Here is a 12,148-nt window from a genome sequence, read left to right on the forward strand (position 1 = left end):
TCTGGGCAAGTCCTCGGGAAAACCAGTTTCCTCATCTGTAATGAGCAATGGGACCAAGTCAGCATTTTCTAATGTGAGTTCTCTGAACAATTAGTAGCAAAGAATAACCCATTAAAAAAAGAGTCTGTGGATGAATATGTTTGGGAAACGCTGCAGGCTCACTTGTACGCTGGGCATCATGAAGTCCAGCGATATGTTAAAGGGAGGCAGTTTCACTCTGTCGAACTTACTTTTCCCCAGACTTCTCTGCTCACAAGAATCAGACTTATCTCTTCCTTCCATGCCATACCCCTTGGCTGCCTGTGGAACATCTGGGGAAATTCTGGAGTAGATCATTTTAAGGAAAGGTCTGTCTTCACATTCTCTGATCCTGTGTTAACTGTGAAGGTTTCTTCTCAGTTTTGGATTTTACAAATCCAAAGGAAGTCTTCTCCTCCAGTCTGATTGAGGAAATTCCTACCTGTAATATAGGATTGGCCATCACCCCTCAATCAACTTTCAGAATTGAGGCAAGAAGTTTTTTAAAAGTGTTTTTTAAAAATGCTTTGAGATCCTTGAGGAAGGAGATCCCTGGTGGATTTGTCATATGACTTCATTAGAAACCCTGTATGCTAAGAAGCCTTTGACTTCACCTTCTAGTTTGGAATCATCATATTTCTAACGTTACTCTATTAACCAGGAAAGAGCTGAGGGATTATTTTTTTATTCTTCTTCTCTCTCTCCTTTTTTTTTTTTTGCATCTGTATATAATGTAATTTAACCTAGCAAAAAAGACACTGATTGTCTGTCCCACAGGACTTAATTAACTCCCAGCTTCACGGTGAGCCGCAGAACTAATAAGAAAAGGAAAAGTTCGGGTGTTCCATACCTGTCCACTTCTACCTCTGGTGCATAATGAGATGTCAGGAGAGGTGACACTGACGAGATGTGTAAAACACGCTGATTGCAGGAGGCGGCCAGCTGCCTGCTCGGCTCCTGGGAACCCTGGCCAGGCTGGAGGAACTGCGGACCCAGAGAGCACTACTTTTCTTCAGATGACAATTTCCAGCATCCTTCCCACCCACCACCCTGCCATCTGAGCGGTGCTTTTGTTAACCTTTAGCTCTGCCTTCTGCACCCTGGTCGGATGTTATGACAATTGTCATGGGGCAGATGTTATGTTTATTAAGCTGCCTGTAGCAAATCCGGATGAACAGTGCAGGGTTCTACCAGCCAGCCCTCAGGGGAGCCCATTAAGAAATCGCAGGGCTAATAAAAATCATGCTGGATGAAATTGCAATCCTCTGGTGCCACTCTCGGATGGGTTGAAACTGGTTTTAAATTTTCATTGGGGCAGGGACTGAAGGTTTGAACTGGGTCCCTTGTCCCAGTAGCCCTCAAAGTTGCACCTTCCTAACTCAGACTAGAAAAGTGCAGGGAGAGGACATGCTTGCCTCTCTCTTTGTGTGAGGTTTCTGTACATTTTAGATAGGAATTCATGAATGTTTCTTGCATGCTAGCAATGGGAGAGGCTCTGGAAAAAAGCCTCACTCTGCTGAGTGGCATGAAATTTGGCCACAGTTCAGGTCCTCTAGCTTCATACTGGTTGAAGCCTTCAGCATCCAGGCCTGAGGTGGGAGGTGCCTTGAAAACGGAAGGGAAACAATTTTCGGTTCCTCGTCTCGGTAAAAGTGTTCTAAAACTTCCCTGTCCTGGTAGCTTCACGAAATGGAGATTCTGTAGTTTTCTTGGAGAGCCATTCCAGCACAGCAATTCATCTTCACCCTATATCCCATCCAGTCCAGGGGTCATGGTTTCAGAAAGGAGTTCTTCGTTCCTTTGTGGAATCTGTTTTGCTTGTGGGCTTCCCTGGTGGCTGAGACCTTAAAGAATCTGCCTCCAATGCAGGAGACACGCCTTCAGTCCCTGGGTCAGGAAGACCCCTGAAGAAGGAAATGACTACCCACTCCATTGTTCTTGCTTGGAGAATTCCATGGACAGAAGAGCCTGGTGGGCTACAGTCCATATAATGGCAAAGAGTTGGACTCAGCTGAGCAACTAACACTTTCACTTTCTTCTGCTTTTAGAACTCACCATTTCATCTGGATTGATAAATTGTTTTTAAACGTTAAAATGAAACAGCCACATTTTTAATTGCTGTTTGTGGGAAGACTGAAGAAAATGGAAGGAAAAATGTAATAGGGAGTTTCAGTAGTAGGTTTGATACCATCTAGGGTGATACATTCTGTATTTTCCTGAAAGAAGCACTACCGAGAGAAGGAGGTAACATTGACTGAATACTGACTCCTTGTCAAGGACTGAGTGAAGTCCTTTATTTGAACTACCTGTTCAATCCTCAGAACAGAGCTGTGACATGGTTACTAGTATTACCTCCAATTTTGTTTGTTTGTTTGGCTGTGCCGTGGGCATGCAGGATCTTAGTTTCCTGACCAGGGATTGAATCCATTCCCCCTGCATTAAGAACAAAGAGTCTTATCCACTGAAACACCAGGGAAGTCCCTACCATCTCCAATTTACAGATTCATAAAGGCTCAGAGAGATTCTGTAGTTTGTTTCAGGACTCACAGCAGATAAGTGGCAGAGCAAAGACTCAAGAACAGAAGAATTCCAGAGCCTGTACTATTACTAAAGTAATAATTTTAATAATAATAGAATAGTCATTTAGCAATATTACTAAAATAATTCTTTTTGAAAATAATTTCAAGAAATAAGCAAGGAAAGCTGTCCTCTTTTATAAGCAATTCTCAAAATGTAAAGTTACAGTATAAATTTGTGGAATTGGATCTCTGGGTAGTGGAGAAAGTATGAGTATATGAAAATGTAACTCTCAAGCTTCAACCTTGGCTGGGAGCATGGGTCTACTTCTGGCCCCTCACCCACTACGGCACCTTCAACCCCGGCCTTCTTGTGGGCATTGACTTACCACTAGTGTTCTAGATCCTTCTAGTGAGATTTTCTGCTTCCTCTACCCTCCTGCTCTGACAGTGATTTCACTGGACATGCTCTTATGTGGACTTGCGTTTGTTTATGCTGGTGGGGGCTCAATATTTATATTTTATAACTACTATAGAAATAAAGGTTTATTGAATGAATGCATGAATGAACATCATTAAAGCTGATGATCACCAGATAGAATGTTATGCGTGCTTAGTTGCTCAGTCGCATCTGACTCTTTGCAACCCCATGGACTGTAGCCCACCAGGCTCTTTTGTCCATGGGATTTCTCAGGCAAGAATACTGGAGTGGGTTGCCATTTGCTTCTCCAGGAAATCTTCCTCACCCAGGGATCCAACTCACGTCTCCTGTGTCTCCTACATTGCAAGCAGATTCTTCCCCTGCTGAGCCATTAGGGAAGCCCATCAGATAGAAACCAGGTCTCAAAACTTTCATTGTGAAACTTTCAGAAACTGTTATTGAGACTGGAGACATTGGGGAACACAGAAGCCTCCTACTCTTACCAAAGACATAAATTATACAAAGAGTGATTTACTCAGAAAGGCCTTCCAAGTTCAGAGGAAGGCATTTGGCCTTCCAAACAAGAATAGTTTTGCCATTTGTCAACTGTGTTTTCCTGAGGGTTACTGAAATAGAGATCTGGGAATTCTCTGGAGATGCAGTGGTTAGGAATCTGCCTGCCAGTGCAGGGGCATGGGTTCGATTTCTGTTCTGTGAAGATTCCACATGTTGTGGAGCAACTAAGCCTGTGAGCCACAGTTACTGAGCCAGCATGCCCTAGAGCTCATGCTGTACAACAAGAAAAGCCATTGCCATGAGAAACCTGCGCACTGCAACTAGAGAAGAGCCCCTTCTTGCCACAACTAGAGAAAGTCCACGTGCAGCAATGAAGACCTAGTGCAGCTGCAGATAAATATATAAATAAATAAATAAACGAAAGAAATAGAGATCTGCTTGACAGGCGATTTTCATGATATCTTTCTGAACTGTTTCATTAAGTTTTGATAATGTGGGCAATATTTAGTAGAAATAACTAATTTCTGCAGTACAGAGAGAACACTGTAATTTCCTTTGCCATGCTTATTATCTTAGTGAAGTAATTGGAGACTAGACCTGTAGTTCCAGAACATTCAGCTTAATTTTCCTTTTTTAAATTTTCTGGGAAATGAAGCTTATTTTTGCTTTTATTTAAAAAAATCTTTTCAAGTTGTTTTTATTTTCTTTATTATTATTACACCGGGTCTTAGTTGCGGGACTTAGGATCTCTGATCTTCACTGTGGCATGTGGGATCTTTTAGTCATGGCACTCAAACGGTTAGTTGCAGCATGGGGGATCTAGTTTCCTGACCAGGGATCGAACCAGGGTCCCCTACATTGGGAGCATGGAGTCTTAGCCACTGGACCAACAGAGAAGTCTCGAGACAATGTGTCTTGTAAGCTAAGTTAGGGATGATGGGTGCTATTGTGGAGGACACACAAGGGCCATAATTTTTAGGCACTTCCCAATATCACAATGCACCTAATTCCCGTTTCTGTCTTTCTACTATTTTGGCTGCTCCATTTAAGTGCTTAGTATACAAACCAAAACAAGACAAAATACCTTTTCATCTTATTGAAAAGAGGATACATACTTAGAGTAGACAATGTAAAACAAGATAATAAAACAGACAAAAAAGATCTTCTATAATTTCAGCATTCAGTTGCTTTGATCCTGGCCAAAGGAATGTTGGCCAGTGAAGTCATGAGCCAGGAAGGCTTTCCCGGCTCCTCCACCTCATAACCTTCAAGCTGGAGAGAGATGGCCACTCCTGATTTCAGTGTCTGCAGGTATTGAGTGTACAAGTATGGTACTTTAGTGAAGTAATTAAAAGGCTTTCTCTGTATGTTGAATGAATAAATTTGAAAGGGTCGTAAGTTCAATTTTGGCAATGTGTGGGGTGATATATTTATGACTATATATCTATCCATAAAGTACATCATTTGAGACAATATTTAAGACTTTGTTTTGTCCTAAGAAATCATCCTTTTCAGAAATCAGCATCACAGAAAACTGACCCTGCTCTTTTCTGTGTTATGCACTTTGAAGACACAGTTGGAAGAGCAGTGCGATTGGGCTATTGAAGGTAATATATTTATTGGGACCTATTTTTCCTTAACTTTTAAAATACACAATTTCAAATATACTAAAGTAGAGAGACTAACATAATAAATGCCATGTACCCATCTCCCGCCTTAAATGACTCTCAACTTACTTTTGTTTTTTAACAAAACTTGAAGACTATTTGATAAAGGTTACCTTTGAAAGCGGAATCTGCTAGTGGGATTTTTAAGGATGAAGGTAGTTTTTAACCTGGGAATCTCTCATAGTTTAGTATTTCACACAGGGTATAAATGCTGTGAAAAGGATGACTATGTTTCACATTTATTTGAATTTATAGGAACATGAGGCATCTGGGGTTTAGATTAAAAATGGTCTCTATATAAAGTTTTACTTTGAGCTTCCCTCTCTCTCTCTCTTTTTTTTTTTTTCCAATTTATGTCTTACTTTCTTATTCAACTTCTATTTAAGTTCATAAAACCCAAAAATCTCCAGGTATTGTATATTTGCATTTTATAATGGAATTCTTGGAGACTCAAACGGTTATAATGGCATAAAAATAGGCGGTAATGATTTTTATTTAAGAGTTGGACCATGCTTGGTACCCCACCAAATCCCATTGCCTGACCAACTAAATGACCATTCATTAGCTTTAAAACAATAGTAGCTTGTTTTAGTAGCTACTTAAAACAGTAGCTTCAGTATATGGACCTGTCATATGTGATGGGCATATGGCATATGACTATTTTGTGCATGTTATTTTCATAGCACATTGAGTAGACATTAGCTCCATTTTGCAGGTCAGGAAATGATGCTTCTGAAAGTTGAGAGGCTTATCCAAGGCCCCATGGCTAAAATGTTGGTGCTGGGATGTGAAACTTCCTCTTCACCATGGTGCTGCATGCTGAATAAGTGACTAAAAATGATTGCAAATGGTATGTGGGGGTGAAGAGAAGACAGGATGGGAAAAGGATGGAGTAGCATGAGTTAATCAAAAGAAATATTTCATTAAAATCTCATGTCTAGTGGAATTAGAGCAACACTCTGTGAGTTTAGTTTAACTTTATGGGCATAGCTGGATTTCCTAAGGAACAAAAAAGTGTTTCAGTTTTATTCTGAAAATTTTGCCCCCCTACCCCAAGCAAGATTCTTTTCCTAGCCAATAACTGTTTCCCTGGCCCTGGAATTTGGAAAGGCTCTGATAAAAGGGAGGGGCTTCACTCACTCCCACCTTGATTTTGTCTGAAAAGATGTCTACTGGAATAGAACAAAGAAACAGGCCAAACAAGGGAAGAAAAGGACTCGGGAGCAGATGTTCTCAGGCTGGGAGGTGACGTCTGCAAGTCAAGATGGCAGCCCAGTAACCACGGGCTACAGACATGCCAAGATAAATGGTTGACCCCGGCCCGTGTCAGCCCACGATTGATGCCACTAACAGTCCTACTGCCTTCCCAATGAGTTTTTTTTTTTTTTTAAATCTTTGATAGAGTGTGTTATCTAGTTACTGGCATGAGGGCAATAGCCCGGAGGGGTGAAGGAAAAGGAAAGAATAAAAGGTCACTCCAGGAGGACAATCTCTGTTGGACTAAATGAGAAAAAAGGATCTGACTCCAAAGGGGAGGAAATAAATAAATAACAATAATAGCGGCTGCAAGGTGCTTGGATGGATAAGCGAGATGCAGTTCCCTTTGCTTCCCTTCCTTTATATTCCTTCCTTCCTCCCCCTCTCTTCCTCCCTCCCTTTCTTGCTCTCTTCCTCTCTCTCCCTCTATTTTCTTTCCTCCTCACTCTCTCTCTCTCCTTTACATCTCCCCTTTAAAAAAAAAATTAACATAGGCCTTGAGCTGTTCTGGAGAATTTCCTACATGTAGCCATAGATTTTGTTTTTTTCCTTTGAACTTTTCTAATGGTCTGATTGGGATTGTTAAGTCTTAAAAAAAACACAAATGTCTAGGAGAGGTGAAATTAAAGACCTTAATAGCCTCCCACATTGTCTGTAAAAGAATGACAATTCAAGTGTAAAATGTACAAAACCAATAACATGAGATTCCTCTAGATAACAGGAAATACGTCATTATAATATGGTATTATTAACTGTTTTGTGATGGATATATGAATTCAATTCTGTAACAACTGTCTCACCTCCCACCCCCTGACACACTCAACCCTGAAGGGTGCCCACATGCGTAGTTTTTTCACAAACACCTATATACACTTTTTTTGGAGAGGCAGGAATATAATTGCTTTTACTCAGTATTGCTCCATCCACTGAATTCTACTTCGTGATAACAGAATCTTTAATTGGCTCATTTAGTCTTAAAGGACATTTTTCAGAGGGAAAAGAAAAGAAAGGAGAACTGAGGTTTTTGTTTTTTTTTTTTCCTAAAAGATCATGGCTTTAATTATGAATTTTTGCTTTTTACTTGATCTGGAAAAACCTAGTTTTTTTTCTGCCCTCATAAAGTGTTTGTAGAAGGTAAAATGGTTTCAGGGCCAGAAGCCTGAAGACTGGGTTGGACCTATGACATTAATACTATCCTTTGAGAGGAATCATGTTGGATATAAAAATATTGTTCCTCAAAAGCAGTTCTGGAAAGAGCAGAGACGTATACTATAGGCAGAATCCATCCTCTGGATGGCCAGAGGAGTTTAACAATTTGACTCCTGGCCTTATGACATTGGCTCTCAGTAGCCAGTGCTGGACAGAGTCATCTTTAGTTGGCACAGGTTGGAGGACCTGTTTTGCCATCTTTTCCTCTGTCAAAGGCATCTAAGTAATGGTAAGAGATGAGTATTGTTGTTGGAAATTGTGGTTTCTAGTCTCTGCCAAGACCATCTTACTAAGAGTTCCAAGGCTTGATTTCTCAGAGCCGTCATTGTTCTCATGTACATGAAGACGCTAGTGCTTCACAGCATTTTTCTGCAAAGGTTTTTAAATTTAAATGAGTCTGCAGATGTGAAAACCCTCTGAGATTACTACAGTGCTACTCAATTGTTACAACCCCTGTATCAGTGTGGATTCCATTGTTGTATGGAACTAGTGGTTGGCTGTAACATGTTACTTGCAGAATAGAGCAATGACATGATAACTCCTGTAAATTTCCACAGGATTGACTCAAGTGGGAGCAAGGTAGAGGAATGAAATTTTAGGGCTAGCAGAAAAATATGTAATGCATTATTTCTTTGGTTTTTAGCAGTTTCTAGCTTGGCACCATAAAATATATGTTGTAAAATTTTGCTTGCTTATAGAATTAATATATTTGATATACTAAATTTAAAAGTAATATTTATTTGTCAAATATTTGTCTCTTGACATAGTATGACATATAAATTACATAGAACGAAATGTACAGATCTTAAGTGTATTGTTCATTGACATGTAGGTACCATGAAGCACACACTCCAAATCAAGTTATGGAGCATTTTCATCATCCCAAAAAGATGATTTCACTTTTTTTTTTTGCCACAAATAGTGATGCAACAACTGAAATCTATCTTCTCCTTGTTTTTGTTTAAGGAAAAGTATGAGAAAAGCAAGAAGTAAATCCCTGTTATAGGTCAGGCACTGAGTTGGTCTTCATATATATTAGTTAACTATATACTTTATAATTATAATGGCCCCTGAAGAATCTTCATTTTATGGTTGAGGGACTGAACTTCAAAGAAATTATGTGACTGCCAAGGTCACACAGTGAGTAAATGGTGAAGCTGGGATCTGAATGCATGCTGCTGCCTTCCAAAGCCTTTTTTTTCCTTCTTCAACTGTTACGTTAAAACGATTGCTAAGATATGGGGACCCAAGGGTCTTCCACAGAATCAGAGGTATTGCAAGTCTACATTTTCAGGAAAAAAGAGCTAAAGAAAAAGAACTTTTTCCCTATGAGGGGAGAACAGTGATTGGTTGCAACTTTTGATTGGTGGAGCTCTGTTTCTGGGATTATATTTTCCCCATTGTTTTGGATTTCTGAAAACTGTGCCATTCTTGAGACTGTTTGTACTGCCCTCGGTTGTTCTTCAAGGCATAGGTGCCTCATGTCTGGACACAGAGCAGGGCGCCCTGGTCCCAGCCCTGCGGCGTGCTTTGTCCTGGAGCATCCTCCCTGCCTTCTCTGCACGTCTGTTTTCTCATCTGTGAATGGGGTGATAAGACAGATGCCTCACGCGCTGGTTGAGAGGCTCTTCCGGGGTTATGGCAGCGCAGGTCTTAGTGCAGTGCCCAGTATCTGATGAATAGTGTTCACTTGGTATTTACCATTATTGTTGTTGTATTTGCCATTCCTTCCAGCCTCATGCCTTCTACCCTGAAGTTTCAATCGGTTTGGTTTTTATTTTGATGTTTTTCAAATTCAGATCAGTTGAGAGTGCTCCCCAAATGGGGAGGCTCTGAGAGAATAAGGAAACCACCGAGTCAGGGACTGTGCTGGGCGCATGCCTTGCCTCATCCCTGGAGTGCTTTTTGGTCCTGAGGCTGGAGTTCTTTGGTGATGCCCCGACACCCCCTGCAGCCGCCACTCTGCCTGGTACTTGCTCTGATACTCGTTTTCTTCTAGATGATGTGCCCTGGGGGGCAGTTTGGGTGCCCAGCTTGACACCTGACATTAGTAGGTGCTGCCCCGCTATCTTTTGAATAAATGGCATTTCCAGATTTCATTCCTGGACCAGACTTCTCGTCTATTTTTCTTGGTGGGGGGGATGAGGGATAATGTAGGAGTTAATTTTCTGGGCAACCAAACCATTGTCCTTAAAATACTGAGCCATGTTTATTTTGGATGCTATCTTCTAGAACAGAGCAAAGGCTTTTCTGACTTTTTGACCGACTCTGAAGTGAAGTGAAGTCCCTCAGTCGTGTCCGACTCTTTGCGACCCCATGAGCTATAGCCTGCCAGGCTCCTCCGTCCATGGAATTTTCAGGCAAGAATACTGAAATGGGTTGCCATTTCCTTCTCCAGGGGATCTTCCCAACCCAGGGATTGAACTCAGGTCTCCTGCATTGTAGGCAGATGCTTTTGCTGTCTGAGCCACCAGGGAAGTCCTAACTGACTCTAGGGAGCAGAATCAAAAGTTTCTTGGATGCTTCTGGGTCATTAGCATAAACCTCAGTGAGTTTACTTTTTAGAAATAACACTTCCGCCAGAGGTAGTATTGAAAAAGCAGGTGTGTGCTCTTTGCCAACAGCCACGAGCGTACTGGCCCATTGTACTCTTTCTTTTCTGTTCAGACTGCAGGTGTCTGTCAGCCCGGGCCGCTGTCAGCAGCCTCCACTTCCTTCTGATCTGTCTTGTTCTCTTCTTCATTGACTGCACAGTTTTGGCAGATAGATATGCAAAATCAATGTAAAGCAATTCTGAGGCAACGTTGAAAGATACTTCTTGAAGAAGTTCATGAGCTTGTGTGTGAATCTTGTGAAATTAACATTTGCTCCCCCCCACCCCGCCCCCCTCCACCATTTCTCATTAATCATCTTCATGACTGAGGGATGCATCTTCTACCATTGAGACCTAATCTCGTGATCCTAGAGGACCAGAGCCAAGTGCTATATGTTACTTACACTTCTGCTTCTTCTTCTTTTACATACTTAAGACACAGATAACTATAGTTAAACAGATTTCCCCAGATAGAATCATTCTTGTTTATCACTAAGTTTTTACTTCACCCTCTCACGTTTATAATGGGAAATATGCTAAGATGAAAAATAAATTGATAATACAACCTGTGCCTTTGGTTAAATAATAGCTATCAAAAGTACATTCTGATGCACTCAAGATTGACAAAAATTATTAGAAAATTCTGCCCATTGTATAACTTTGAGAAATACTTTAGAAGTCATGTAACATGTGAGAATAAGGAAACATACAATGATTCTATTTGGTACTTTAAAAAAAAATTAGAGTCTGATTATATTTGTTTTTTTCTTGCTATGAAAATAGAATCTAGTAATGACAAAGTATCTTTGGACAAAGAGCCCACCCTTCCCACTTCCTCCTCCTCCGGTGGTAGCCTCTGAATTACTGTCATGCTTTGGAGTCCTTCTCAAGCCTTTCCGTTTTTGGTATTGTAGAGGTGGCCCAACTTGGTTTGGTAAATGAAACTTTACATTGTGTGTGATTTCTAGGTCACAGATTCTGAACTTCCTTTTCTTTGTAACTAAGCTTCTGTCTGCATTCCTCAGAGGCATTCCAGATTAAATTAGAAATTTTGCTTCTACTTTTGCTGGGTCGGGGAATGCCTTAGGCAAAGAATACCCCTAAATTCTCCAGCATAACAACAGCCTTAGGGAAAGGGTGGAGGTCCTGAATTTCATACAGATATTGACATCTGGGCATGCTTAAGGTCAAGAATCCATACAGGATCACGGAACATAGAAGGATGCTCTTAGGACTTTGGCAGGAAATCCAGAAGAGATCCTGCTTTGTTTGAATACATCATGGAGTTGGAGACTCAGTGGACAGACTGTGCAGGAGTGGGGTATGTGTAAATATCCATTTATGTCAGGCTCATTCACTCTTCGTCCTCATTCTCCCTTCTTCAACAAGTCAGTGTTCCGAAAGCCTTCTTTGGCAAAGAGTGAAGAGAGGAGAGTAGCTTTCTTGACTTGGTTAATGATGGATTCACTCTCATTCAATGAACCATGATTTTAGCTAAGAATGCAGTCCATCTTCTCAGTCTCATCAATTTGTTCACTGTGCTCTCTTTGGAAAAGGTTTGTTTTAATGGCCTTGCCAACAACACAAGTATTTTCGTCTTGCCTTTTGAAAGGGCTGACTTTTTTTTCCCTCATGGTCAGCTCCTTTGTCATAACTCCACATTCTCAGACCTGTCCTTACAATCCAGGTTACTGTAGAGTAAAGAGGTTCATTAATGTGTTCCTGCTAGACTTGAAAACAATTAGAGCCATGACTAGGAGGAGTTCAAGGGGACCCCCCAAATCCTGAAACCAAACAGACATCACAGGGCAGGGATAGCAGGTAAAGTGGTTGCTATAAACACTTTCTCTTGAAAGCTGTGTCTTTTCAATAAACACACCGTTAGGCCCTAGCAAAATATTTCCAGTTGGCGTCATGGGTGGTGCAGTGCTGGAAGCTGTTAGCTCATGCT

General features: G+C 41.0%; 1 protein-coding gene across 4 annotated transcripts in view; it reads left to right on the forward strand.

Annotated features, from left to right (window-relative positions):
- PKHD1 (PKHD1 ciliary IPT domain containing fibrocystin/polyductin) overlaps positions 1–12,148 on the forward strand; it is a 445,850-nt gene that overhangs the window by 100,904 nt on the left and 332,798 nt on the right. The gene's annotated exons all lie outside the window — the stretch shown is intronic.

This window comes from Bubalus bubalis, chromosome 2 (genome assembly GCF_019923935.1).
Source record: "Bubalus bubalis isolate 160015118507 breed Murrah chromosome 2, NDDB_SH_1, whole genome shotgun sequence".
Classification (NCBI taxonomy): Eukaryota; Metazoa; Chordata; class Mammalia; order Artiodactyla; family Bovidae; genus Bubalus; species Bubalus bubalis.